At 33.1% G+C, this 16350-nt stretch overlaps 1 protein-coding gene across 2 annotated transcripts in view; it reads left to right on the forward strand.

Moving 5' to 3' along the window:
• Window positions 1–12446, forward strand: part of LOC114330240 (homeotic protein distal-less-like) — a 347663-nt gene extending 335217 nt beyond the window's left edge. For both annotated transcript variants that reach the window (XM_028279563.2, XM_028279564.2), the window contains exon 6: window positions 10–12446. The gene's annotated coding sequence lies outside the window, so the exon portion shown is untranslated. The remainder of the gene's footprint in view (window positions 1–9) is intronic.
• Window positions 12447–16350: the final 3904 nt, after the last annotated feature.

The raw sequence follows: 16350 nt of genomic DNA on the forward strand, positions 1-16350 counted from the left end.
AACCGGCCCTAAGTGATTAGTAACTAATTAGAATTTTTTTAAAACTTTTGATAACAAAAGGACGAGCAGTGACCAGTGGCTATATGTATGATATGTTACATTTCTATTGTTGATATAGGTTTAAGTGAAATTGTTTAAGAAAAATTACGTTTTCCTTGTATAAACTGGTTTTCGGATCTCACGGTAACAGCTGGAATCTTTAGTTTCTCGTATAGTCCAGGCTCGCCCCCGTTAGATAAATTATTCCGATTTGTTTTTTGCACAAACTTACTCAAAAAGAGGTCCTTATAACCAATCCACAGGGTGCCAGAAGGTATCGTGGTCGGAAAATTATTAAAACAATTTTATTTAAACAAATTCAAAAAATAGTTTTTTTACTTTGGAGAAATTTTTTTTTATATTCTTTGGATTATTCTGAGCAAAAAAGGTGCTCTTGTGATTTTTCTCTAAAAGTGATTGTTGTCCAGTTATACGCGATTTTAAATTTGAAAAACGCGAAAATTGACATTTTGAAGTCTTAATAACTCGGTAAAAAATAATTATTAAAGTGACTCGAAAGTTAAAAAGTGACCAAATCAAAGTTTAAAGTCCCTCCCCCTAAAAGAAGATACTGGAGACATTTTTCTCATAATTTTATTACAAAGCTGTTATGTTCAAATAATATTTGCAAGCGATCATTGTTAATATATTATTAACAATTAGCGCTTAGCGCGTATTAAGGCGCGGATTGACGTAAGTGCGAGAGAGATACACCATTTTACGGCCGCCTTAATGCGCGCTTAGCGCCTATTGTTAATAATAATTCAAAATAACAGCTTTGTAATAAAATAATGGCAAACATTTCTTGTAGACAGGCTTTAAATTTGCTTTGGTCCCTTTCTGACAGTCATAATAATAGTTTTTAACCGAGTTATTAAGCGACAACAATAAACTTTAGAGAATAATTACAAGAGACCTTTTTTGCTCAGAATGACTCAAAGAATCTAAAAAAATACATTGTCCGAAGTGAAAAAATTGAGTTTTAGAATTTGTTAAAAAAATTGTTTAAACAATTTTCATTCACACCCTGTGGATTTGTTATAAGGACCTCTTTTTGAGTAAGTTTGTGGAAAAAATAACGAATCGAAATAATTTATCTACGGGGGCGGGCATACAGCTTGGACTAGTAAAAGAACTAAAGATTCCAGCGTAAGAACGAAGGTGCAATATGTCGTTTTTGTTTATAATTTTTCATAACAGATCTGTAAGTTAGTAGATTAGACACTTCTTGTATAAAGATTTGGTTTCGTTAATATTCGTTCAAATGTAAGTAGTTAGTTTTAAAGAAATAAACATAAATTTGACAACATTGGTGAATATTTTTGTTCCTTTTTTATGAATTTAATTTAAACTCACTTTTTTACATAATAAAATAAATTTATAAGATACGAATCACGATTTTTAACACACGGTTTTTAGTGATTTAATGTCAGTAGTTTCTTAATCATAAGTAAGCCAATCGTGTTGATGGAATAATGATCAATATGTATAACATATGGTATCTACCTCATATAATGAGGTATACAATGTATACGCATAATATAAGGCCCATATATCGGCAGTGAATTCTTCAGTTCTGTAGAGCTTTTGTTACTGCTCAATGTTCTATGTACCAAATGCGTTTAAGTCCATGAAGGCTATAATAACAATAATATCGTACAGCATTTTGACAAGTACAAATAGTACACCACTCATACATTTCAAAATAAAAATGATTTTTAAATTCTTAGTTTAATTTGTGACAGAAAGCCTTTCTTCCGGTTTTTCATATAGTGTACCGCTTTATGCTAAAAATAGCACATCTTAGCGCGTAGTTTTCATTTCTTTAATACATTATCAAGAATTAACTAATACAATAACTCTAACTAAGTGCCTCTACATAGGTGCTCTGATGAGATGAAATTAAAATCGAAATATGTATAAACACATAGTGGAGGCCCTGTTCTGCAATCAAATCTGAATCATCTTTACTTTCAGTTAATACAATAACATTACACCAGAATAGTAAGAGAAATTAATAATATACCTTATTCCACGAATATACAGTATATCCCGAAATAAACAGTACTGAAACTGAAACATAGGTTTCTCTTTCTGCACGCTGTCATACCCAAATTAACTTGTATAGACCTGCCAAGTAATTCTTAACAATTATTAATAATTAATTATTAATAATTAATAATTGTTAAGAATTACTTGGCAGGTCTATACAAGTTAATTTGTGTATGACAGCGTGCAGAAAGATAAACCTATGTTTCAGTTCCAGTACTGTTCATTTCGGGCTATACTGTACAACTGTTTTGGATTATCTCTACAACGAGTATTTTACTGTGCAAAATATGAAGAGCGAAAGTAAATTGCAAATTACATTGTGGCTTATTTGAATGATTATTAGAGCCATTTACTTTCGTAGTTCTTATGTTGCACACTACAATATTCGTTGTCACGATAATCCAAAACAGTCGTATATTCGTGGAATGGCCTATAATAGGATTTTAACTAGGCGTCAAGCTACAACAAATGTCCAAAATAACCTCCCTCAGATGTGACACAAGATCCAACTGTTCGTCTCACTGGCTGTCCTATTATTCCTGATGTATTTCTTATTATCTCATAATCAGCTATAATTTGATTCCTCAGGTGTTTAACATTTTTGACGGGAGTGGAATAAACTAAGGAAAAGAAACCCCCAAATGCAAAAATCTAGAGAATTCAAATCCAACGATCGAACAGGCCACTGTATCGTACCTCCCTACCTACTCAACGATTTGGATATACTGTATCTAAGTGATTACGTACATTAATGCTAAAATGGGTTGGTGCCCCATCAAGCATGAACCATAAATGTTGTCTCAGCTGTAGAGGAATCTCTTCAAAAAGAATTAGCTGTAGAGGAATCTCTTCCTCCTGTAAGAAACTAAGGTAATAATCGCCTGTTAGTCGTTGTGGGAGCAAATATGCACCGATTAAATGATCATCAATTACACTAATTCATACATTTGCTTAAAATGAGCTTCAAAGATTTGCTCATAAGTGATTTTTATAGAAATTTCGTATATGTACAATGTCGTCCAAAAGTAGCCCTGCCAGTGAACAAAACGCTATGTAAAAAATTATGAACTTGATTAGAAGTCAATATTTTTAACTAACCGATGAACAATATAAGATATGGAGATAATACTACAATAACAGAACACATCCTCTAAAATCTTTAGTTTTACATACAGGCAGATAAGTGGACGAAGACCGGGGAATGAAAAATTTTGTTCAGGGTAAAAACACAGTATACACAAAATATATTGCTACAAAGAAATCCAGAAAGTGTTATATTCTTAAAGGACCTTTTTTCTTTGGCATCCATAAAACGTACCTATCTCATCCATCTTACTTTCTTCTGTCCTAATGTTCTGTGTGCTACTTTTATAACCCGAAAGATTTTTTGTAGACTTTTTTTTCGTAAATAAATTTGGCTCTTTCTTTATTCTGATTTATAATCTCACATAACGATGGCTTAGTGTGAAAACCTCGTATCTCATTTTACAGAAAATTTTACATGAGTGACTTCAAACTGAATTTCTGCATACTCTAACCCAAAATATATATTAAAACTGTATGTGTAATGATCTAAACGTACTCAGAATCAAAACTCTGTAAAGATAGTTTTTTTGTTTTAGGTTAGAGTATGCAGAAATTCAGTTTAAAGTCTCTCCTGTAAAATTTTCTGTGAAATAAGATACGAAGTTTTCACACTAAGCTATCGATAATTGATTTTACTGATCTGTTGTCCTTTATTCGTCTTGTATCTATTTCTCTCTCTTCATTTCCTTTATTTGCCATTGTGGTGATAAATGCTAATAAGTCATTTTGAAAGACAGCTTCTATACTGGCGTTGTATTACTCTTTCTCTATAGTAAAAGCGATGAGGCCAGTCACACTGAAGTAGCGCCATGAAATAGCAATACGTTGCTCGCAGTCACAGTAAACAGTTGGAAGTTTGGAAGACTCCATTTACGCGGCGAGGGGAGCGCGTTATAGAATATGTTAACTTTTTCAGTATTATTACAATCCATAAAAGATAACAAATAAATAATACAATTACGAAAATACATATAGTTTTATTGCGATCCAAATGAATTGACGGGAAGAAATTTTTCTGGGCAAATTTGTGAGCATATGGTTCATGACAACTAATACTGGAAGTTTAGATTAGATGGCTTCGCTGAGCAAATTTGGAATAGTCTCAAAATAGACGTAGGTACATTATTTAAATTGGTCACAAGTAGATATGTTTTTTGTTTTCTAATATTCGTCAGGATAGATAATAGACGATTTTAAAATATTTGATGGAGACAATATTCCAACAAAAATATTGCAACCAAAAACAAAAAACACTATTAAGAAAGGAAAGAAATGAAGGTATAGATAACTTCATATATGTATATTCTTTGAAGAACAGTCTTAAAAAACTTGGAATAGAGGGGGAGCAAAGACAGTAAATATCTGCGTCAAGTTGGAATTTTACTTTTATATATATGGTATATAAGAGCATTTCTAAAGTACATGAAGTAAATGAAGAGGCAGAAACTCATGTAATGCTTATAATACATCTTTATTCCTCCTTGAAGATGGTGAGATGCTGAAACACTCAATGGTTTCCGTTGTTCTGCGCAGAGAGGACAAAGTCTATTCCTGTATTTGACAAGTATTATCTCCCTTATTTATGACTTCTACATAGTATATAAAAATATTCTCTTTTATAATGTTCTACCGTTCGGTTATTTAATAAATTTATGCATATTTTATTATGTATAATTATTGTCAGCTAAATCATAATATTATATATAGTGGCTATTACAAACAAACATCTGCTACCTTACAGATTCTGTTATTATTTCTCGGAAATGAAAATATGTAATATAGAAAAACGTACTAAACTGGTTTATGAATTTTGTAATATTTGTGATGTATCATATTTTGTTAACTGTAACACGATATGTTTTATAGAGGCATCAGAAAATTTTTATCTTTGAAAGAAGAATAGTAGAAAGAGAAAAAGAACAGAACTTTGAAGTAGTATTGTTATAATATTTTTCATTGGCAAAATTTGCCTTCTTTTGCTCAGCTCTTGATGTACTGATCTGTTGGCAGTCATTGGTCAGCTTATTTATTATATTTTATGGTCTTAGAATAAGCGTAATATTTTCTATTCTTTTTTATTTCTCTTTACAATATTTGTAAAGGGAAAAATATAATAGAAGAGAAGAAATATTGCATTTGAAGTATCCCTGATCTTCCAAAAACATACTTTTTCTCATTCGGTATCTATTTTCTGCCCTTAAGTCAAATTTTGCCAACTTACCAATGGTAAACCTGCAGTGGGAGAAAAGTTTATTGTGTCTTTATCGTGCTATTATTTAGTAGCCCCATTAGCGTTAAATATGCCACACAACTAGACAATATACACAACATACCACAAATTAGAAAAAAATCTAAGCACTTCTACTTATATCTTTCTACAGAGAGTTTAGATTGTCTTGATTAAATTATTCTATTTTTAGTAGCATTGAGAAGCATTTATTGCTATGGGTTCCTGTTCATATGCGAACATTACGCAGCCATGACATCTTTTTACGTCATAGAATTCTCTTACCCTTTATCTTTCCTTCTAGTACTATATAGTTGCTGAAAAGTGTATCGTTCTCCTCGTAAGCGGTGCTCTAAATAAGTTCTTATATTTTACATAATCAAAAAGTTCTCTATCTTGGAAACCCTATCTTCTTAATAAGTTCTCAACTCTCATACTGTCCTTATGATATTCTAATCATTCGGTGCAGATACCACTTTCAATTTGTAAATGGATCTGGTGTTTAACATTCATGCTTACATTTCAGACAAGAGAACATGCCAAACGTACCCAACAATTAAGAATCTTGTATCTTAAGTTTCAAAAAGCATTTCTGGCTTGGTCTACTCTGCTCTTTCAGTGTCCCAGTTATCGTTTAGCAAACGACCCAAATATAACAACTGCCTGATTTGCGCGATTTCTTCTCCATTGTTTGTGTCTTCCTGCTATTTATTTTCAAACCCAAAGCTTAGAGTTGCAAGAGTTAGATCATTTAAAAGACACTGAAGATCTTCGATACTGTCTTCCATTATCGCTGCGTCATCGGCATACCTAATGTTAATAAATATGCCTTTCACTTTAATAGTATTATTAGAGTCTGCTACTGTTTCTGCATTTTCTACGTATAAGTTAAACAACATTGGAGAAGGTATACAACCTTGCCTTACTTCCTTTTTTATTGAGAAATCTCTCGTTTCGTTGAAATTTTGAAGACGTGTTGTTGCTGTCTTGCTCTAATCTTCTACAAAATATATTTAAATATATGTATACTTAATTGACAACACAAAATGCTTTTAAAATTACGTTAAAACGTGAAGAAAGCTATTGTAAGAATAATTCATGGGTGTTTTTGGTTTGACATATTTACCAATTCTATGAATACTCTTAAGACTATATATAAAACATTTTCTTTATACAAATAAATGTCTTTTATTTTCTTAAGTAAAAAAAATACAAAATACCTAATGACGATTTTGATGCCTCTATTTTAAATATAATATTTGTGATATATGCTTTCGTATTATGGTTAACAAAAGATGATTTACTTGAGTCAAAATATGAATTAACTTTGCGTATATTGTAGGGATAACTTCTGTCATTCCGAAGACTTGTCATTAGACAAGTCTTCATACTCCTTATTTGTTGACCAGTAAGTAGGTATCTCATAATTTTATGTTACATAATATACTGGCGATGAATAAGTCCTACAATATTATATTCGCCGCAGAAAATTTCATAAAGTGACTTTATTAGGTATCGATATATTAATAACATCAAAATGATTTAGTTAAAATGATAATTTTGATTTTTGAGCGTATGGGAAGAGTAAAAAGGTATTATTTTAGTTTTTATTGCATTTATCAAATATGTATTTTATCATGAATCTCCACTGTTGAACATATGCCTCCTCCACGCTCCTCTCTCTTTCTCGATTCAGATGCGGCGCTCCAACACGTCGATCATCGATCTCTGTTTAGTGTTTAGTCGCCAATTTAATATTCTTTTAGTCCATCTGTCCTTCCAGGTTCTCGCCACATGGCGTGTTCATCTCCATTTCATTATAGGTACATTTTTGACTTTTTTTTTGACATAGGTATCTTTCTTCTGTATCTTTTAATGATTTCAAGCATGTAACACATTTTTTTCGTCAAATATATGGGTCCTCTTACTGTGTCCTTTATCCTTCATAAGAATGTGGTGACTTTATAGTATTTTGTATATGGTTGTTATCCAGTAATATTCTTTCTCCTGAGCGTGGTGTGCTGCCTCAGACAGAAAGAGTAACCGGTGGCGCTCTTTATTTGGTCGGAACAACTACTTCCTCGCATTCATTCACCATATCCTTTGCCTTCAATCACTAATATCTCCGTACCTTCGTCTCTTCTGACTATGTGACCAAAATACGTCAATTACTTACTTACTTTCCGTATCCGGAACACCAACAACTTTAAATTCTGTATTTCCAATGGTTGGCCACATAGATGGCCCTGTCATTTGCTATAATTAAGTCTTGTTCTGTGCAGGTCTCTCTCATCTCTGTGCATGATAGTAGATGCCGGCTGGTCTGAACCGCGTCACAGTCGCAGGTATCGTCCTCCTGGTATCCCCATTTTTTCAGGTTACTAGCACAACGTGAAACGCCGGTTCTTAGTCTGTTTAGCGCTTTCCAAGTCGGATACGGTAAATTGTGTCCAGCAGCCATTTCCTCCGAGGGAGGAAAATGTGTCGCGGTAGCTGACGCTTGCCATAGGTGTATTCGGCGCATCTCTGGCGCTTCGGGGATGGATCTTGATGTTTTCAGGAAGCTTTTCTGAGATCTTAGTCTGCTTGGCTGAGTTTGGTGGTCATATAAGGGGTGTCTTCGGTCCGTCTCCTGCTTTTTCCGTTCTACCTCTGACGTGACCTTCCTCCTGATAGGTGGTGGAGCAATTCCAGCAATGGGGTATACCTCTTCGATAGGTGTCGGTTTCAGGCAACCCGATATTATACGGACCGTTTCATTTAGAGCCACGTCGACGTTCTTTGCGTGAGCAGAGTTTGCCCATACTGGTGCTCCAAACTCCGCGGCCGAAAAACATAATGCCAAGGCAGAAATGCGGAGAGTGTGTGGTTGTGCTCCCCATTTTGTATTAGTTAGCTTGCGGATGATATTATTTACTAATATACGTCAATTATTTTGGTTGATGTCGAGTTCTGCTGATATTAAGATATTTGTGCGGTGTGCTGTTCAGAGTTCGCGTATCGTTCTACGACATACCCAAATTTCAAAGATGTCGTAAGTCGGACTTTTTGATAGTAGGAGAGGTAGCGATAGAAAGGATAAGCGCTCGTATGAGGCGCAGTTTCGTCTTTTTGTTTATGGTATCTTTCCAGATTTTAGTAAGTTTGACCGTTGCTGATCTTGTAAGGCGTCGACGTATTTCTTCTTCGCATCAACCATTGTTTGTGGTAACATATCCTGAGTAATTGAAACGGCTTATCACTTCGTGCCCTGGTACGTTTCGTATTTTTGGCTGGTTATTTATGGTCTTCTGTGATTTGGTAAGTCCATATTTACGACTAAGAGTATCTAGTCTGTTCATAATGCCTTTAAGTTCATCTGTTGATGATGCTAGTATCAAATTGCCTTTAGCTTAGAGAAGATTGCTGATTTTTCGGCCTCCCACTGCTATTGCTCCTTGCTGCCATAGCTTATCCTAGCCGTTATCATTTTGATTGTATGCCGTTTTTAGTTTCTTACAAAGGTTTGCTAAATATTCTTTCATAGTAGAGATGATTAGAGAAGACAAAATAGAGCCTTGCTTCACTCCACGCTTGATTTTCACATATTCGGTGTGTTTACCTTCAATTCTGAGATTTTGTATCTTCTACACTACATGATACAAGCTTCCCGTTACTTTTTATTCTGTTTATTTTGTCGAGGCATTTTGTTGAAATTTTAGTAGAATTCTATCTAAACTGTTTTATCTCAGCTAGATATGTCCCAATCGGTTGCTTTCATAGATCTTTACGTATTCTCTTCTTCTTTCACGAAGTATTAGTTCCTACATATTAAGACAGTCTGTCAAATTTACATATCTCTGCACCTTTATCATTTGTTTTTAGTTAATTATATTACTTTACGCTTACAAAAATTTCGGAAATATTTTGACAAATACAATAAAAATCAAGGTTTTACCTACCATACGTTGAAGATTTTCGGAAAATGTACACGTGACCCTTTAGAAACCAAACGATCTACTAACCTACTAGATATTTTGATGTCAGATTTAAAAATATACGAGGTAAGAATATAACAATTTTAATTTATTGTGTTTAATTCGAAACGTTTATCTCGTATATGTGTTGATTTTTGTGGTACAAACATTAAGATTAAACAAATAAAAAAATTTTAATTGTATATTTCTTTTCATTATTGTGCAGTATACGTAAAATTTCGATATATTTGGATATACTTATTATATTGAGTTTAATTATTTATTTAAACTCTAGTTTCACTTTAAAATACTTGCTGGAATAAAAACCATTATCATCACCAATCAGCCAATTGAGGCTACTGCTGGACATATGCCTTCTTCAATTCCCTCCAAATAGTCCAGTGTTCTCTACACTAGGCCGCTTGTAGCCAGTTTTCTGCTATTATCTCCACGTAAAACATTTTTCTGCTTTAAGTGCCGTCTCACATACGGAGGTTGGATATCATCATGACTATGTTTACTCTATCTACCGCTGCTCTGAAGAGTTCTATAGAACTGCATTTAAACCAGTCCCTTAAATTTTTTAACCATGACACTCTCCTTCTTCCTGTACTCCTTCCGCCTCTTATTTTCCCTGTATTATCAGTCTTAGCATTTCATATCGCTGTCTCCTCATTACGTGTCCCAGATATTGTTTATTGATATAAGAATTTACTTATTTTATTGTGTTTATTAGTTTGCATTCTTTGCTCATTTCTCGCAATACTGCCGTATTCGTTTTCTTCTGTGTCCATGCTATTCTAAGCATATTTCTGTAACACCACATTTTAAATGACTGTTACTTATGTGTTTTTTCTTCAATATCCAGCTTTCAAGTCCATATTGTAGTATCGAGAACACGTAGCCAAAGCTCTTACCCTCAGTTCTAATCTAAGGTCTTTGTTGCAGAGAAGTGTTTTAATTTTTACAAACGCATTGCTTGCTATTTCTATCCTGGTCCTTATTTCTGCTGTTTGATAATTTTTCTCTGAAATCCAAGTTCCTAGGCAACGTAACACCTGAAAACTCTTATGTAATCGATCGAAGTCTTTATTACACTAAATATTTTTCAATTTGGTAAATGAGGGCCCTGCTTGTCCAATTCTTAATTTGATTTCTTCAGTATATTTGTGTTGTCTTTAATTGTTGAACCTAAATATTTGTAAAAGATAAAGGCAGGTTTTGTTTATATTTAATTCAGAGTTGGACTACCATCTCCATATAGCTATTTCAGCATCCTCATGCATCCTCAGTGAAGCTATGCAGTCACAACTCTGAAAGAAACATAAACAATCTGCCTATTTAAGGGAAACCATCGCGATACAATGATTCCACCTTTTGAGACGCAATCTAGCGACATCTCTCGTATTACGAGGAAAACAACGAAAAGCCCTAGATACAAAGTTTACTACTTTTTAAACAATTAGAATAATTGAAATAAAAATATAATAAACAATAATTTAAATCTAAGACTTTTCGTTAATAAACTGCTTTCTGGCTGCATCATGTATCTCCGGCTTTTACAATATATAAGCACAGAGACGACGAAAATTGGAGAAAGCAAATAGGGGACACTTAGGCCACGTATTTACCTTCTCTTCTTCTAGGAAAAGGACCGAAAGACAGTTTCTAAATACTCAATACTGAGTAAAAATGAAAAGATAAAGGCAGGTTTTGTTTATATTTGATTCAGAGTTGGACTACCATCTCCATATAGCTATTTCAGCATCCTCATGCATCCTCAGTGAAGCTATGCAGTCGTAGCATTTTCCTCGTAATACGAGAGATGTCGCTAGATTGCGTCTCAAAAGGTGGAATCATTGTATCGCGATGGTTTCCCTTAAAAGGCAGATTGTTTATGTTTTTTTCAGAGCTGTGACTGCATAGCTTCACTGAGGATGCATGAGGATGCTAAAATAGCTATATGGAGATGGTAGTCCAACTCTGAATCAAATATAAACAAAACCTGCCTTTATCTTTTTCATTTTTACTCAGTTTTGAGTACATATTTAGAAACTGTCTTTCGGTCCTTTTCCTAGAGGAAGAGAAGGTAAATGCGTGGCCCCTATTTGCTTTCTCCTATTTTCGTCGTATCTGTGCTTATATATTGTAAAAGCCGAAGATACAGGATGCAGCCAGAAAGCAGTTTATTAACGAAAAGTCTTAGATTTAAAATATTGTTTATTATATTTTTATTTCAATTATTCTAATTGTTTAAAAAGTAGTAAACTTTCTAAATATTTGTATTTGGGATTTGTTTTGTTTCTTTTCTGTGGATCATTATATATGTTCTCGTGTCTCTCGTATACACTGTTACAGTGTATTCCTTCACTATATTCCACAACTTGATTTACTAGTTGCGTAGATCTTCGATGCATTCGGTTAACAGTACCGTACCATCAACCTTTCTTATTGCCAGGTTTTCCGTTTATTGTATGCTATTGTTTGCCCCTCTAGCGCTTCTTGGATAATTTCTTTGGAATACATATTGAAGAGGATAGGTGATAATATTCATCCTTGTCTAACACATCCTTAGTTAGTTTTGATCCAAAAGCTCCAAACACTCAAAACTTTTGTTATCCATCAAGTAACGGCCGATTCCCACAACCATACTTTGTTGAAAATTATTTTTAGTAAAAATTTTAATGTTTTGTATTTTGATAACAATTTCCGAAATGGAAATGGAAACGTCTAATAAAAATTTTTAATGTTTGTACCAGCAAACACGAATTGACTTTGTTCAACTGGTGCGTTATTTTTTTTTTGTTATAAATATTGTATTATATCTCCGCGTTGTAAAAACTTGGATTTATGTGTAAAAAGAAGCTTTGTTTTGCTACATTGGCAAATGTGTAAAAGTTTTTAGTGATTCTCTGTATATTATTATAAAAAACTAATAGTTGACGATTGTATGGTGTGTGTCGAGACAGGAAGATGTACCTTATTTGTAAAGTAGTTCTAATCAAAAAGTTAGAAGGAAAAATTATAAATATTACTGAAAAGATATTTCTAAATGTGTAAAATAAATATAAATAACAAATTTTAAACGTTTTTTTTATTACATTTTATCCCATAATATTGTACTGAAGCTATTTCTTGTAGCATTTGAATATTATTTACTATATTTAATAATGAGGGTTGTTTAGGAAAGGTTTTAGCACCTGTGACCACTACTTGACAATGAAGATCTTTATAGAAAAAGCCAACGAATATAAAATACCGACTTTAATCGCTTTTGTTGACTTTGAAAAAGTCTTTGACAGTGTTGAGAACTGGGCTGTAAAAAGCTCACTACATAGTAGCAGAGTAGCAGAATAGACTACCGATACAAAATATTAATAGACAATATCTACAGAAATGCTACAACCAGAATATAACTGCTCGAATATACAAACCCTACAGCGATAAAAAGACGAATAAGACAGGGTAACACCATATCACCAAAGCTATTCAATCAGGTGTTAGAAGACGTATGCAAGAAATTACAATGGGAAAATAAAGGAATCAAAATAAATGGGCAATACTTGAGTCACCTTAGATACGCCGATGATATCGTCCTAATAGCCAACAGTAAAGAAGAATTGAAAGATTTGCTCGAAGAACATCCACAAGAATAAGAAATTTGCGCAGCGTCTTAAGTCTAAAGTCTTCAACCAGTGTGAGTTACCAGTAATCACGTATGGAGAGCAAACTTGAACACTAACCAAAAATAATATGGACAAACTTATAAAAACACAGAGAGCAATGGAAAGACAGATGTTGCAAATACGCTTCGTATTATAGTCTAGGGCGCATCTGTTTTGAGATGGACGTTGAGAGGTGACTCATATTGTTTTGCAGAAATTGCTTGGAATTAACTCATATAATAATAATTGAGTTATCCTCAACAAATTGAGAACATTGTTTAAATAATCAAAATGTCAAAAAATGAAAGAAAAATTCGATTTTTTCCTTGGTTTTTTGATTATAACTTTAAAAGTATGTACTTTCGAAATAAGTTGCTCTGACATAATAGTTGCGCAATTAAATTTCCTATAATATAGAATTTTTTAATATTTTTAAAAATTGTCACCCTTGATACAAAATAGCAATAATTGCGAAAAAAAAAAACATAATAAAACAAGTATTTGCATTTTACGTTTTTCAACCATTTATGCTACACTGAGAACGTTCATATTTTACCCAGAAAAACTTGTTGATACAGTAAAACAAAAATGTAAATTTTATTAAGATCGGTTCAATAGATTTTGCAAAATTAATTTTGCAATCCAGCTTTCGCAAAAAAAAAATTATTTTTTCAAAATGTTGCAGTACTGAAAATAAAGCAGATAGCAAGTTGAAATTTTTTGTAGATATAAAAGAGTACTGTTCCTAAAATTTTCAATTCGCAACATTAAAATCGGTTAACTACCACGGCGTCAGGAATTTTTTTAAGTAAACATTAATTTTTGGTGCTACGCGCAGGACCGCGGTGTTATTCACACAAGTTGATTTTCACCAAAATTGCTTCCATTCTTTATCTAATATATTATTTTCTTACTCTATATTTTGTTGTATTTCAATATTTTAATTCCACAAAAATTAGACTAATTTGATTATTGTTTGTGAAATATTGTTTAAACAATTGCATATGTTTAAAAAAAAAATGTCGGTCTTGACGGTCCAGTTAGCTGGGGCTCAGTCGATCGACAAGTTTAGTGGATTTGCGATTTGCGGTCGCTGGTTCGAGCCTCAGCTAGGTCATGAAATTTATAAAAGGCCAACGCCGTAGTATAAAACTCAATAGAGTCTACGGCTTGGTCTGGAATAAACTGGCGTCTGATCGGCCTATGGAGGAGCGGTACGGGAAGGGATAAGGGCTTCCGGCTTGGTGATACTCCTCCATAGATCCCTACCGAAGGGCGTTGACGCCTAAGAACGGTGTATACATATGTTTAAAAATAATAAACTTTTATTCTCTAAGTTAAAATATATGAACAAAGAAAGTTTTTGCTAAAAAAAGTGTAATTTCAAAGGACAAAGTATGTGTTTTTATTTTGCAATAAAGAAATTTAGTTATTTATATCGAAATGTACTAAAAATTAAAATTTATCAATCATTATCAAATGTCATTGGAATGCCCAATCAGAGCAAACGTATCCGCTGTCCTGCGCGTAGCACCAAAAATTATTGTTTATTTAAAAAAATTCCTGACGCTCCGGTTGTTACCCGATTTTAAATTTGCAAATTGCAAATTAAAGGTACAGTATTCTTCTATATGTTAAAAAAATTCAACTTGCTGTCTGCTATATTTTCAGTCCTGCAACGTTTAAAAAATGAATTTTTTTTGCGAAAGCTGGATTGCAAAATTTATTTTGTAAAATTTATTAAACCGATCTTAATGAAATTTAAAGTTTTGATTTAATATATCATAAAGTTTTTTGGGTGAAATATGAAGGTGTCAAGTGTAGCACAAAAGGATGAAAACCGTAAAATTCGAATACTTGTTTTTTATGTTTTTTTTTTTCGCAATTATTGCTATTTTGCAACACGCGTGACAATTTTTAAACTTCGTAACTAATCCTATATTGTAGGAAATTTAATTATGCAACTTTTATGTCTGTGCAACTTTTCTCAGAAGTTAATACTTTTAAAGTTATAATGAAAAAACCATGAAAAAAATCGAATTTTTTCTTTATTTTTTGACATTTTGATTATTTAAATAATATTCTGGACATTTTTGAGTGGGAGGATAACTCAAATATTATTATATGAGTTATGTTCAAGCAATTTCTGCAAAAAAATATGAGTCACTTCTCAACATCCAAATGTACTAATATTTTTACAGATGCGCCCTGGTCTATTAAGAATGGATTTGAAATATTACAAGTTGAAAGATATAAGAGAAAAAATAGCCGAATCTAAAATGGAAATTTGCGGGGCAGAACATCAGAGACTGAGACGATAGGTGGAACAAGGAAATACTACACTGGAGACCATACGAATACAAAAGAAATAGAGGAAGACCACAGATGATATGAGTTGATGGATTGTAGAGGCAAGCCGGTCCCAGAAGGATGAACTTAGCTCAGGGCAGACACAAATGGAGACATGGGTCCTACGTCCTTAAATGGATAAGATGGGCTACGTAGATAGATAGATAAATAGTAAGTCATAGACATTCTATACAGTGATGGGCGTGCTAATAACCGGCAAAAAACGCAAAAGATAGAAAACATGATACGCTGTGAAAACAAAAGTGATGAAACTAGTAGAGGTGGAAATTATCGACAGATACTACATCTAGTGATAGAAACCTATATAAATTGACATTATATTGATAGTGTCCCACCTTTAGACGTATCGGAGGAGTATGTCAACTAAAACTGTCACAGTGGTAGTTGCCAAACTCGTCCGATACGTCTAAAGGTGGGAAACTATCAATATTATTTCAATTTATAGGTTTCTATCCCTTAATTTCCCACCTCTACTAGTTTCATCTCTTTTTATGCGTGACCCGTCAAAATAGCCTGGTCAAAACAGCCCCGTCAAAAAAGCAATAGCCCGAACACAAAATAGCCTCGACAAAATAGCCCGCAAACAAAATAGCCCCGACAAAGTAGATCGCACACAACATAGCCCCGGTCAAAACAGCCCCGGCTAAAATATCCCTGGCTAAAATAGCCTCTTATAAACAATTACATAATTATTTATACAATTAATTATATAATTATTTATAAAAACAGAAAAAAATATTTATATCATAAATTAACATTAACTTAAATGGTCAAACTTCCAAGAGGCAGGAAAGACAGGACTCGAGATCTCTGAAAAGACAATTTTTATTTAATGTGGTTAAGATAAACACCTAAATAGAGAATAATTACCATTTCCGAAAAAATGTATTTTTAAGGAATTATTTCATGATGAATTCTGAAGGGAGCTTTTTTTTCGGGGTTATTTTGTCGGGGC

The sequence above is a fragment of the Diabrotica virgifera genome, chromosome 4 (assembly GCF_917563875.1).
Source record: "Diabrotica virgifera virgifera chromosome 4, PGI_DIABVI_V3a".
In the NCBI taxonomy this organism is placed as follows: domain Eukaryota; kingdom Metazoa; phylum Arthropoda; class Insecta; order Coleoptera; family Chrysomelidae; genus Diabrotica; species Diabrotica virgifera.